At 41.5% G+C, this 9,800-nt stretch overlaps 1 long non-coding RNA gene across 5 annotated transcripts; it reads left to right on the forward strand.

The window, feature by feature from the left end:
- The first annotated feature begins 691 nt into the window (after positions 1-691).
- On the forward strand, positions 692-8,708 carry LOC138151861 (uncharacterized). 5 transcript variants are annotated; one of them, XR_011165947.1, is made up of 6 exons: positions 692-848; positions 1,123-1,236; positions 4,787-4,873; positions 4,961-5,043; positions 6,277-6,329; positions 6,570-6,951. It is a non-coding gene; the product is annotated as an uncharacterized lncRNA (long non-coding RNA). The 5 variants fall into 5 exon arrangements; XR_011165945.1 differs by having other exon boundaries at positions 706-848; positions 1,007-1,236; XR_011165948.1 differs by having other exon boundaries at positions 750-951.
- Positions 8,709-9,800: the final 1,092 nt, after the last annotated feature.

Genomic DNA, 9,800 nt, shown 5'->3' on the forward strand with positions numbered 1-9,800 from the left:
AGAGAGAGAGAGAGAGAACCTTTGCTTTTGAATACCCTGTAGCATCCATGGACTTTAGTGAAAATTATTGCTTATTTTGGATATTCCAAGTTTCCTGGATTCCAAGATCATTTTTGTGCTTAATGAACACTGTTCACAACCACACTATTGCCCCTTGCTCTTCCTCAGAGCTTCTCGAAAACATCACATATATTTGGGGGAGGCTATGGGGGTAGAGTGTGAGCAAAGAATAGAATGAACTAACTTTTATTGATTATCAATATATTATATCATTCACATATTCAGATGCTGGAAATTGGGGTCATTTCAGAGTTCCCAGAATATACCAGACTTCTCAGAACACATCAATAGGAGGAAGGAACAAGCATTTTTACAGCACCTCCTATGTGTGAGGCACTGTGCTAAATGCTTAAAACAATCATCTCATTTGATCTCACTTTTATTCTGTGTAAAATATCTCCTAGTGTAAAAGTCTCTTTTGTAAAATAAACCAAAGTTTTATGTGGCTATAGTAACTTCATGCAAATGCCCTAAGAGATCACAATACAAGTAAGATAAACTGAAATTCCCTGGGTGAAACAAATTCTTTAATTCTTTCCCAATAGTGTGTTTTTCATGTAGCAACATCTCATATCCTGAGCATTACCTTTGGCTATTGTTTCATCCAAGTTAGGAAATCAAGAGATCTCTAGTGCGCTGAGTCATTCTCTCAGAGGGAGTTACAATATACTTCGGCATATTTCGTAACATTTTATTTTCCCCCTAACACTTCAATAAAACACAAGTACAAGCTATTGAGACTGCATGTCTGGGTTCTCCTGTCAGGATGGAGGAGGAAAATCAAATGTGTAGGTGAAGGCAGACATGTTGGTCAAACTGGCTACTTTCATCTTTGATCTATGGCTTGCCTTGGCTGTTTCGACTACTTTGTATACTGTTTTTTTAATGGTGGTCAGTTTCTTCATTTTCTTATTTTCTATTTCTATTTTTTTCAATGGGGAGAAAGAAAGAATCTTGGATTCCAATAAGAGAAGAATCTAGATCCTGAAATCCAGCAACACAATTGGGAAGAGATTTCTAAGAAATTTGGTACAGGATGCTTTCTGTCTTATTTGCCAACAGAAGAGACATCAGCCCTGACAAAGGAGTACTCACTACCTGGAAAGAAAAAGGAATTCATTTCATGTAAGGAGGCATATCTCAGGACATTGAGAAAAAACACATGGATCTAAAAAGGTATTTTTAAATACAGGAATATAGAATAATCAGTCTGATTCTCCCTTAAATATGTGGGATGATTAAGCAATATGCACCCGAAGAAGTATTGGGGAAGCAAACTTTCCCCCTTCATTAATTTCTCCAATCTTTTTCGGAGGTCTTAATCTCTGTGGACACCAGGGACATATTGCCATTTAGTTATTTATTCATTTAGTCATTACTTGTATCCAACTTTTTGTGACCCCATTTGGGATTTAATTGGCAAAGACAATGGAGTATTTTACGATTTCCCTCCCCAATTCATTTTACAGATGAGGAAACTGAGGCAAACACGGTTAACAGCTAGCAAGTTTCTGAGGCTAGATTTGAACTCAGGAAAATGAGTCTTCCTGACTCTAGGCCCAGCACTGGATCCACTGCATCTGTTAGCTGCCCTATCAGGGACATAGGATGGTGTAAAGAGGCCAGTGTGTGTGTGTGTGTGTGTGTATGTGTGTGTACATACATAAACTCATCAGGGCAAAGAGTACCAGGGGATGGCTAGTAAGGAGCCAAAGCAAACTGTAAATATGTTGGGTACACCTTGAAATGTTTTCTTTTATTTATTTACGGGAAAGGGAATGACAAATATTTCTGTGTGTAAACTTTTTTAATTGTGGTAGTGTGACTTCAAATTAACCTGATCTTCTCTAGGGTGAGGACTAACGTTGAGGAAATAAGAGAGAAGTTAATTAAGTTTGAATGGGGGAGAGTATAGACCAGGAATGGGGAACCAGAGGCCTCAAGGCCACATTTGGCCTCCAGGATGCAGATTCCCTACCCCTACTTATAGACAAATAAATCTGGAACATGGGGACATTGCCAGAAGAGGGAAATGAATGAAGTCATGGGGAAAGAGACATGAACCTGAGTGCTCCTGAAAGTGATGTAGAAAGCCTCTAGAACTGATAGGGTACAGGTTCTGGGAAACCCCTTGAACTCTGATTGAATCTTCCCACTTAATCAGGCCCACTTATGGCCTGAGGCCATAAGTCTTTCATTATTGCTAAACCCAAATCTCTGTTACTATTAACCTAGCCTAGCACTCCATTGTCCAGATACTTCCCACCCTTGATCCTATCAAAATATCTATACCCAAATTTGTTACCCTTAAACCTGTCATCTCCAGGTAGCCTTCAGCTATTTTCCACCCTTAATCTCATTACTGGAGTCTGACCTCAGTTCCTCAAGATCCTCCTTAGACTCCTCCTCAAGACCCTCCCCAAAGCCCTCCTCTAGACCATCCCTAAATCCTCCCACACTCTTTCTGTATTTAAGATCCATCTTGCCTCCTTGATGGAGCTGAAAGTAATCTAGCCCAGACTCAGTCTGTGTCAGATTATTCTGGCCCATTTGTCTAATACAAGAGTCACAGATACTTCGGCTCCTTATGGTGAATCTTTAATAAACTTTGCTTTACTTTGGCTGAGAGAAGAGTTGAGTTGAATTCATTTGGCAGGACTTGGTGTGTTGATATTTTGGGGTCTCGAGCACCCCTAAATGCTAAACCTCAACAGAACTAGGTCTTTTATTTCTTTTCAATATTTATTTTCATAATCACAGGTAAGTGTGGAGCAAAAACCCATGTTTCCATGAAGGATTTCTCCAAGCTAAGAGACCCTGCCCCACAGGAGTGCTGGTCTCTGGACTATGGCCACCACCACTTTCTTGTAGTCTTTACCATTGCCTTTTAGCATTCTCCCATCTTCATGTATGCCCCCTTTATTCTTTTTGTTTGTTTTTTGGAAGGAAGAAGGCAGCGCAATTGGGGTTAAGTGACTTGCTCAAGGTCACACAGCTAGTAAATATCAAGTGTCTGAGGCCAGATTTGAACTCAGGTCCTCCAGACTCCAGGGCGAGTGCTGTACTCATTGAGCCACCTAGGTGCCCCCAACTCCCTTTATTCTTTATTTCTAATATAAGACTTCAAGGTCAATAATAAGAGCAGACTTTTACATAGGGCTTTAAGACTTGCAAAGTCTTTGCATAAGTTTTCTCATTTGATCCTTACCACAATGGTATGAAGTACATGCTATTACATTCATTTTACAGACAAAAACAGATTGAGAGAGGTTGTGACTTCCCCAGGATCACAATGCTAACTAGTGTCTGAGATAGACTTTGTACTCAGGTAGGCCTGATTCTGACCTGACCACTATCCATGATGCCACCTAGTGACCTCAACAAGAATCTTTCAGTGAGGGGCTGCTAAGTGCACTGGCCCTGCAGTCAGGAGGACCCAAGTTCAAATTTGGCCTCAGACACTTAACACAAAAACTAGCCATGTTACCTTGGGCAAGTCACTTAACCACAATTGCCCTACCTTACCCCCTCCAAAAAGGAAAAAAAAAAGGATCTTTCAGTGAGAAGGAAAAGAGAGGGGGGAAAATTTCAAGAAACCCCAGGACAGCTTTTGGTAGATAACATAATGTGACAACCTTTAAATTTTGCTCTGGAATTCCATTTCTTATTCTGATTATGGCTATCATTTAGTGGTGACAGTGAAGTAGAGTCCATAAGCCTCCATAATTAACTTTTTGTTGACAGCAATAATTCCAACAATTATGCTACCAAGCAGTGCTCTGCTGGTAACCTTGCCCTCATGGTGTCTCCTTGGCCCCTCATTCTTGGGCATGCATGTCACATTGTATAGAAACACGCATCATTCACCTCAAAAGATAAAAATCTAGTAATAATCTCCATGCTTCTTGACTTCTTTGCAGCCATTGCCACTGTACATCATTCTCTTCTACTTGGTTTCTCTTTGATTCTCTTCTCTCTAGGTGTTTGTGATATTTCTCTATCTTGATCTCCTCCTACCTGTATGACCATTTATCTCAGTCTTCTTTAATGGATCTTTACCCAAGTCATACACAGTACTGGTGGGTGTCATCCACGGCTCTAAACTGGGCCCTCTGCTTCCTCTATATTTTTTCACTTGATGATCTCATTAGCTCCCTTAAATTCAGTTGCCATCTTTATGTCAATAATTCTCAAATCTCCTTGTCCAATTGTGGATGTTGTGCGTAAGAGGACCAAAATGCTATCACTATGTTGGAGTCAAGGTACAGTGTGTCTGATGGTGGCAGAACAAACCAACAGAGCTCAGAAGACCCTGCCCCAGGTTGGGAATAAATAGTCCATAAGAAATCTGGAGTAAAGATGTTTCTAAATTTGTGCATCTCACATTTATTTTGAGCTACTACACTTCTGCTTACTCATAAAACACATGACTTACTTTCATGGGGGGACACCATGGCAGGTGGTCCTTTGCCATTATTGCCCATGTCATGCAATTGATTCCAAAGTTCTTCAGAGAGACCTTGAGAGTATTCTTGTATTGTTTCTTCTGACCTCCTTAAGAGCAATTGCCTTGTGTGAGTTTTCTATAAAATAATGTTTAAGGTAAATATGCATTTGGTATTTGAAATGGCCAGCCATTCAGAGTTGTGTTCTCTCCAGTAAATTTTGAATGCTTGATAGTTCAGCTTGAGTAAAAACCTCAGTGTCTGATACTTTATCTTTCCAGGTCATCTTCACAATCTTCCTAAGACAATTCAAATGGAAGTGTTTCAGTTTCCTTGCATGGCACTGGTAGACTGTCCAGTTTTCACAGGTATACAACAATTGAGTCAGCACAACTTTGTAGGTTTTCAGCTTGGTAGGCAGTCTAATACCTCTTTTCTCCCATGCTTTCCTTCAGAGCCTGCAAAACACTGAACTAATTCTGGCATGTGCATCAACCTCAACACCTCTGTGTACATCCTTGGAAAGGATACTGCCAAGGTAAGTTAACTTATTAACAGCATTCAGAATTTCTCCATTTGCTGTAACCAATGGTTTCACCTACGGATGGTATAGTGCTCTCTGGAGAAGTACTTGTGTCTTCTTGGTGTTAATTGTTAATCTAAAATTAGCACAAGAAGGAGAGAATTAATCCATACTTTATTGCATCTCAGCTACTAAGGCTGTATTGAGTATACCATCATCTGAAAAAAATGAAAAATCATTCACCAACACTTCCTCCACCTTAGTCTTTGTTTGTAAACTTTCCAAGTTATAGTTTACCATCAGTGCAATAACTGACTGTAAAGCCAAGCACAAGCAGCTTTCCAGAGGACTGCTGCTGTGAACAGCTTTAAAGGTTCTAATTACATAGTATAGTGATCTCTCTATTTATTCAATAAAAAATCAGAGCAAAACATTCATAGAAAATCAAAATACAGCATTCACAATGTCACAATTCAACAACTTATAGTTTCAATATAGTTTTCAACAAAGTGGTCACATAGTTTTAAACAAAGCACATTCATTTAGTCAATCACAAAATCCTTAATTCAATCACAAAGTACAAAAGTCAAAGTTCTCCACCCCTAGGTCACAGTAAATCATAATTTTCTCAGTCAGTACACAGTATCCAAGTAAAGTTTTCTTTCAGCTTGACTTGAAGCTGGCTCTCAACTTCCATGTTTCCTCTTCCATTGTCCCAGCTCCAACTGTCACATGGGTTCACAGGCAGGCAGCTCCCAATTGCTTGTCCAGATCCTTGTCCAGTTCATCATCCAGTTCCCATTCCATATTGGATTTCACAGTGTCCGGTCCACCTCAAGTCCTTCACATTTCCTGTTTCTGGGAAGACAAAGCTTGACAGAGCCACAATAATATTCATAAACATTCATACATGGCACCATCATCAATTCACTATCTACCTGTGAAATCAACTCAGAACCACCAACAAGGTCTGAGAACTCAACACAAATCACCAACATAGAAATCAACACAGACCCACAAACAAGTTCCAAGAGGTAGGTATACAACCTTGTTGACTAGATTAGTTCTGATTGCAAAACCTACCCCAGCTTCATGTCACTACCCTTCACTGTGGCCACTCCAGGAAAATGTGTATCCAGCTCCAACTTTGGTAAGCTGGCCTTCATTTACCAGCTTTGTTTCACTTGGGGCTGCCATTTGGATGTGATATCTGCTGAGTTCTCTCACAAGAACTGTTTGCTTTTTTAGGTTTGCTGGATTTTATTTTATCCTTAAGTGTACACATATTCCATGTACCAATGGTGAGTGAAATAATTGAAAAAGGTTTTGTACTTATGTGTGTGTGTGTGTGTGTGTGTGTGTGTGTTGACCACAGGGTGGGATCCCTGCCCACTGTAGTAAGCAGGCAAAAGTTGGGTAAAGCAGACAATTTTTAGGGCACTTTTCCTAGCCCCTTCCTCACACAAGGAGGTGAACAGTGCAGTCCCTTAAAAGGCTGCTCAGACACCCAGAGGGCTGCCAAATCCTTCTGTTGTTTCCAGTGAGAAGATGACCCTATGGTCTGGGCTACCTGTGCGCAGAGTTGTGACTACAGCTCCCTGTTGAGGACCAGTCTCTGAATCTGTCCATACATGGGAAGACTCTGGTCCAGGATTTCTCCCAAGCCAGCTCCCTGTGAAGGCTGTATTACATCTTAAGATTAGCTCACCATCTCTTCCTGACTTGCAGGAGTTTAGGACATGATAACCACGCAGTGACCCAGACATAGATGTATGCAAGGGAACAAGGACATTAAAACATACAGATGTGTGTAAATGAACAAGGACATTAAATATTTGCTCATGGGAACCTTAGAGATAATTGTTTTACATTCATTATATAAACCCTGCCCTCTGATCAATAAATTGGAACTGCTATGACAAATCCTGCCTGGCTTATGTCCATCATTCCACACTTGTTTGGTTCGGCCTATGCCCATTTTGATGCAGGCATCACACTGCATCTGTACCTGCTGCTTTTCCACTTACCTGTCATCCCAGGACTAGATAGGTACAAACAGTAAAATAGTATGGGTGATGTCTTTTGATTTGCACATAAATTGGATTTAAGTGAGTCAGTGTTGCATGATGTTGTCGGCCTCACTCTCTCTTCTAGAGTCATCAAAGTCCAGTGGCAAGACAAAATCAAGACAACAGGTCATGGCTTGGGATGCAGTGGATTACCTTGGCATCTTTGATGTCTAACCAAACTCTGAGCACTCTACAGTGCCTGCTTCAGCTGTCTTCATGGCCGTTAGCACAGATTGTTCTCATCCACCCATCCTGCCAGGGGAAGTCATCAAATGCTTGGAGTAGACACTGCCCTAACTCACTAAAGGATTTGAGACCCTTCAATTACTCTCAACCTGATATAGTCCCATATGCCCAGATGTTTTTTGCTGGGGTGCAGCCACTGGGCACGCTACAGCTTCTTGGAGCCACAGGTTGGGTAAATTAGGTGGACCCCAAAGGTAGAAGGCAGCCCTGAAATGGACTCCACAGCCCTCATGCCAGAAGTACTAGTCTTACCTGAATACACCTTACACCCTTTATTCAACCTAAGCTCTCTCCTAAGCTCCAGACTCATATATCCAATTGCCTATTGGAAACCTTGAATTGGATGCCCTATAGTTATCTTAAACTCACCATGCCCAAAGCTAAACTCAGTATCTTTTCTCCCCAAATCCTCACTCTTTCCATACTTCCCTATTTTTATTGTTGTTCATTCATTTCAGTCATGTCCGAATCTTTGCGATCCCATTTTGGTTTTATTGGCAAAGACACTGGACTAGATTGCAATTTCCTTCTCCAGTTCATTTTACAGATAAAGAAACCAAGGCAAACTTGGCTAGGGTCATACAGTTAGTAAGTGTCTGAGGTCAGATTGAACTCAGGAAGATGAGTCTTCCTCACTTAAGCTCTAGCATTCTATCCACTTTGCCACCTAGATGCCCTGTAAATTATTTTGTCAAATATAGGAGCACACTAGCTACTCCTTTCTCTCCAAGAGCAATTATCAAATGAGATAATGCCTGTGACTGTGGTTCAGTCTTATCCAATTCTCCATGACCCCATTTGGGCTTTTCTTGGCAAAGATACTGGAGTGGTTTGCCATTTTCTTCTCTAGCTCATTTTACAGATGAGGAAACTGAGCTAAACAGAGGTTAAGTGACTTGCCCAGGGTCACATAGCTAGTATATAGTCTGAGGCCAGAATTTAGGAAGATGAGTTTTCCTGACTCCAGGCCCAGAGCTCTATGCATTATGGCACCACCTAGCTGCCTTATAATTGTCGAGGACTTGCTCTCCTTTCAGTCATTCTGTTGGAAGTCAGCTATTGTGTTGAGTCAATCTGGGGAACTCCATTTTAAAACCTTGTTTTTAACTTCGAATTTCCAGCAGGAACGTGCCTAAGATGTCAATAGGCATGCTCAGTAATTCCATCTCCTCATGATACTGTAATGAGGGAGGTGCTGAGGTGATCTAAATTCCCATCTCATTTGAAATGTTCATCAAGCAAGATTGTCTTTCTGTTATATGGAAATTGATTACTTCTGTCTCTAAAAAGCAGAACACAGATTAAATCCTGGTGGATCCATCAAGCTGGGCTGCCTTAGTGTATTAATAAATTCCTTTTGTTTTACTTTCTGAGTTTGCCTCAGGTGTTCAGGGTGAGTCTCCAACCTAGGTTTCTTTGAACAACTTTGGTTCACAATATAAGTGTTATTTGAAGATGTCCTATTGCCAATTTCTGCAGTTTCCTCCTAATATCTGGTGTAGACTGGTTAATGAAATACATGTTAAGGATTGCTGCCCCTTTATGGAGTCAGGATCTAAATTTGTATACCTTTTAATAGCTTCTACAAGTCTATCTAGGAAAAGGGCAGGATTTTCTTTATCTGTCTGAGTAATTTCCCTAATTTTCTGATAATTTGCTTTTGAAATGCAGTTCTTAGGCCTTCTAATAGGCAAAGTCCCATATGGTCTCTTTTCTCCCTATCCTCCCAGGTTTGGTAATCCCATCCAGAGTCACTAATGGGAATAGCAGCTATTTCTGGGGGGTATTTTCTGGGGTCATTGCTAGCCAAGCCATCCCCCAATAGTTGGGCTTGTTCCCAGATTCTCCTCTTTTCCTCAGTAGACCAACAGGTAGAGAAGAGGATATGCAAATTACCACAAGAAAGCTCAAATTGTAGGGATATGTCCCTAAAGCTTTCAGTAAACTTTGTTGGATTTTCAGAGAACTTCCCCCATTTTTCTTTAATTTGATTGAGATCTGAAATGGAGAATGGGACATGCACCCTAGTCGTCCCACCCAAGACAACCACTTCCCTTAGGGGAAAATGTCCTGAAGGTGCTTTGGGGAAAGGGGCTTGGGAAGGGAGATTGGAAGTCCCACTTCCTGTGAGGGAGTGACTGGGGGGTGTTGGCTGACCTGGATCAGACTGCAAGACTGGGGGATCTGGCTAGCAAGAGGGAAGGTCAGCCGGCAGATGAGGAGTAGAAGGGGTCAGAAGAGGAGATGCCTCTATGACTGCCATGGGGGTAGGACCTGAGGCCTGAGTGGGTGTTTCCTCAGGGGCAGGGGCAACAGAGGGAGGCATCTCAGCAAGACCAGTGATTGGTACCTCAGCAGGAGTCCCTGAGGGGGGAGGGGCCATGCTGGGAGATGCAGGGTAGGAAAAATGGATGGTGTAGGAGGCAAGAAATGAGGGGTGTTAGGCTAGAGGAAAAG

Source organism: Petaurus breviceps, unplaced genomic scaffold, assembly GCF_028583685.1.
Source record: "Petaurus breviceps papuanus isolate PSGF00001 unplaced genomic scaffold, PetGlider_PUasm1.0 90919, whole genome shotgun sequence".
NCBI classification, from domain to species: domain Eukaryota; kingdom Metazoa; phylum Chordata; class Mammalia; order Diprotodontia; family Petauridae; genus Petaurus; species Petaurus breviceps.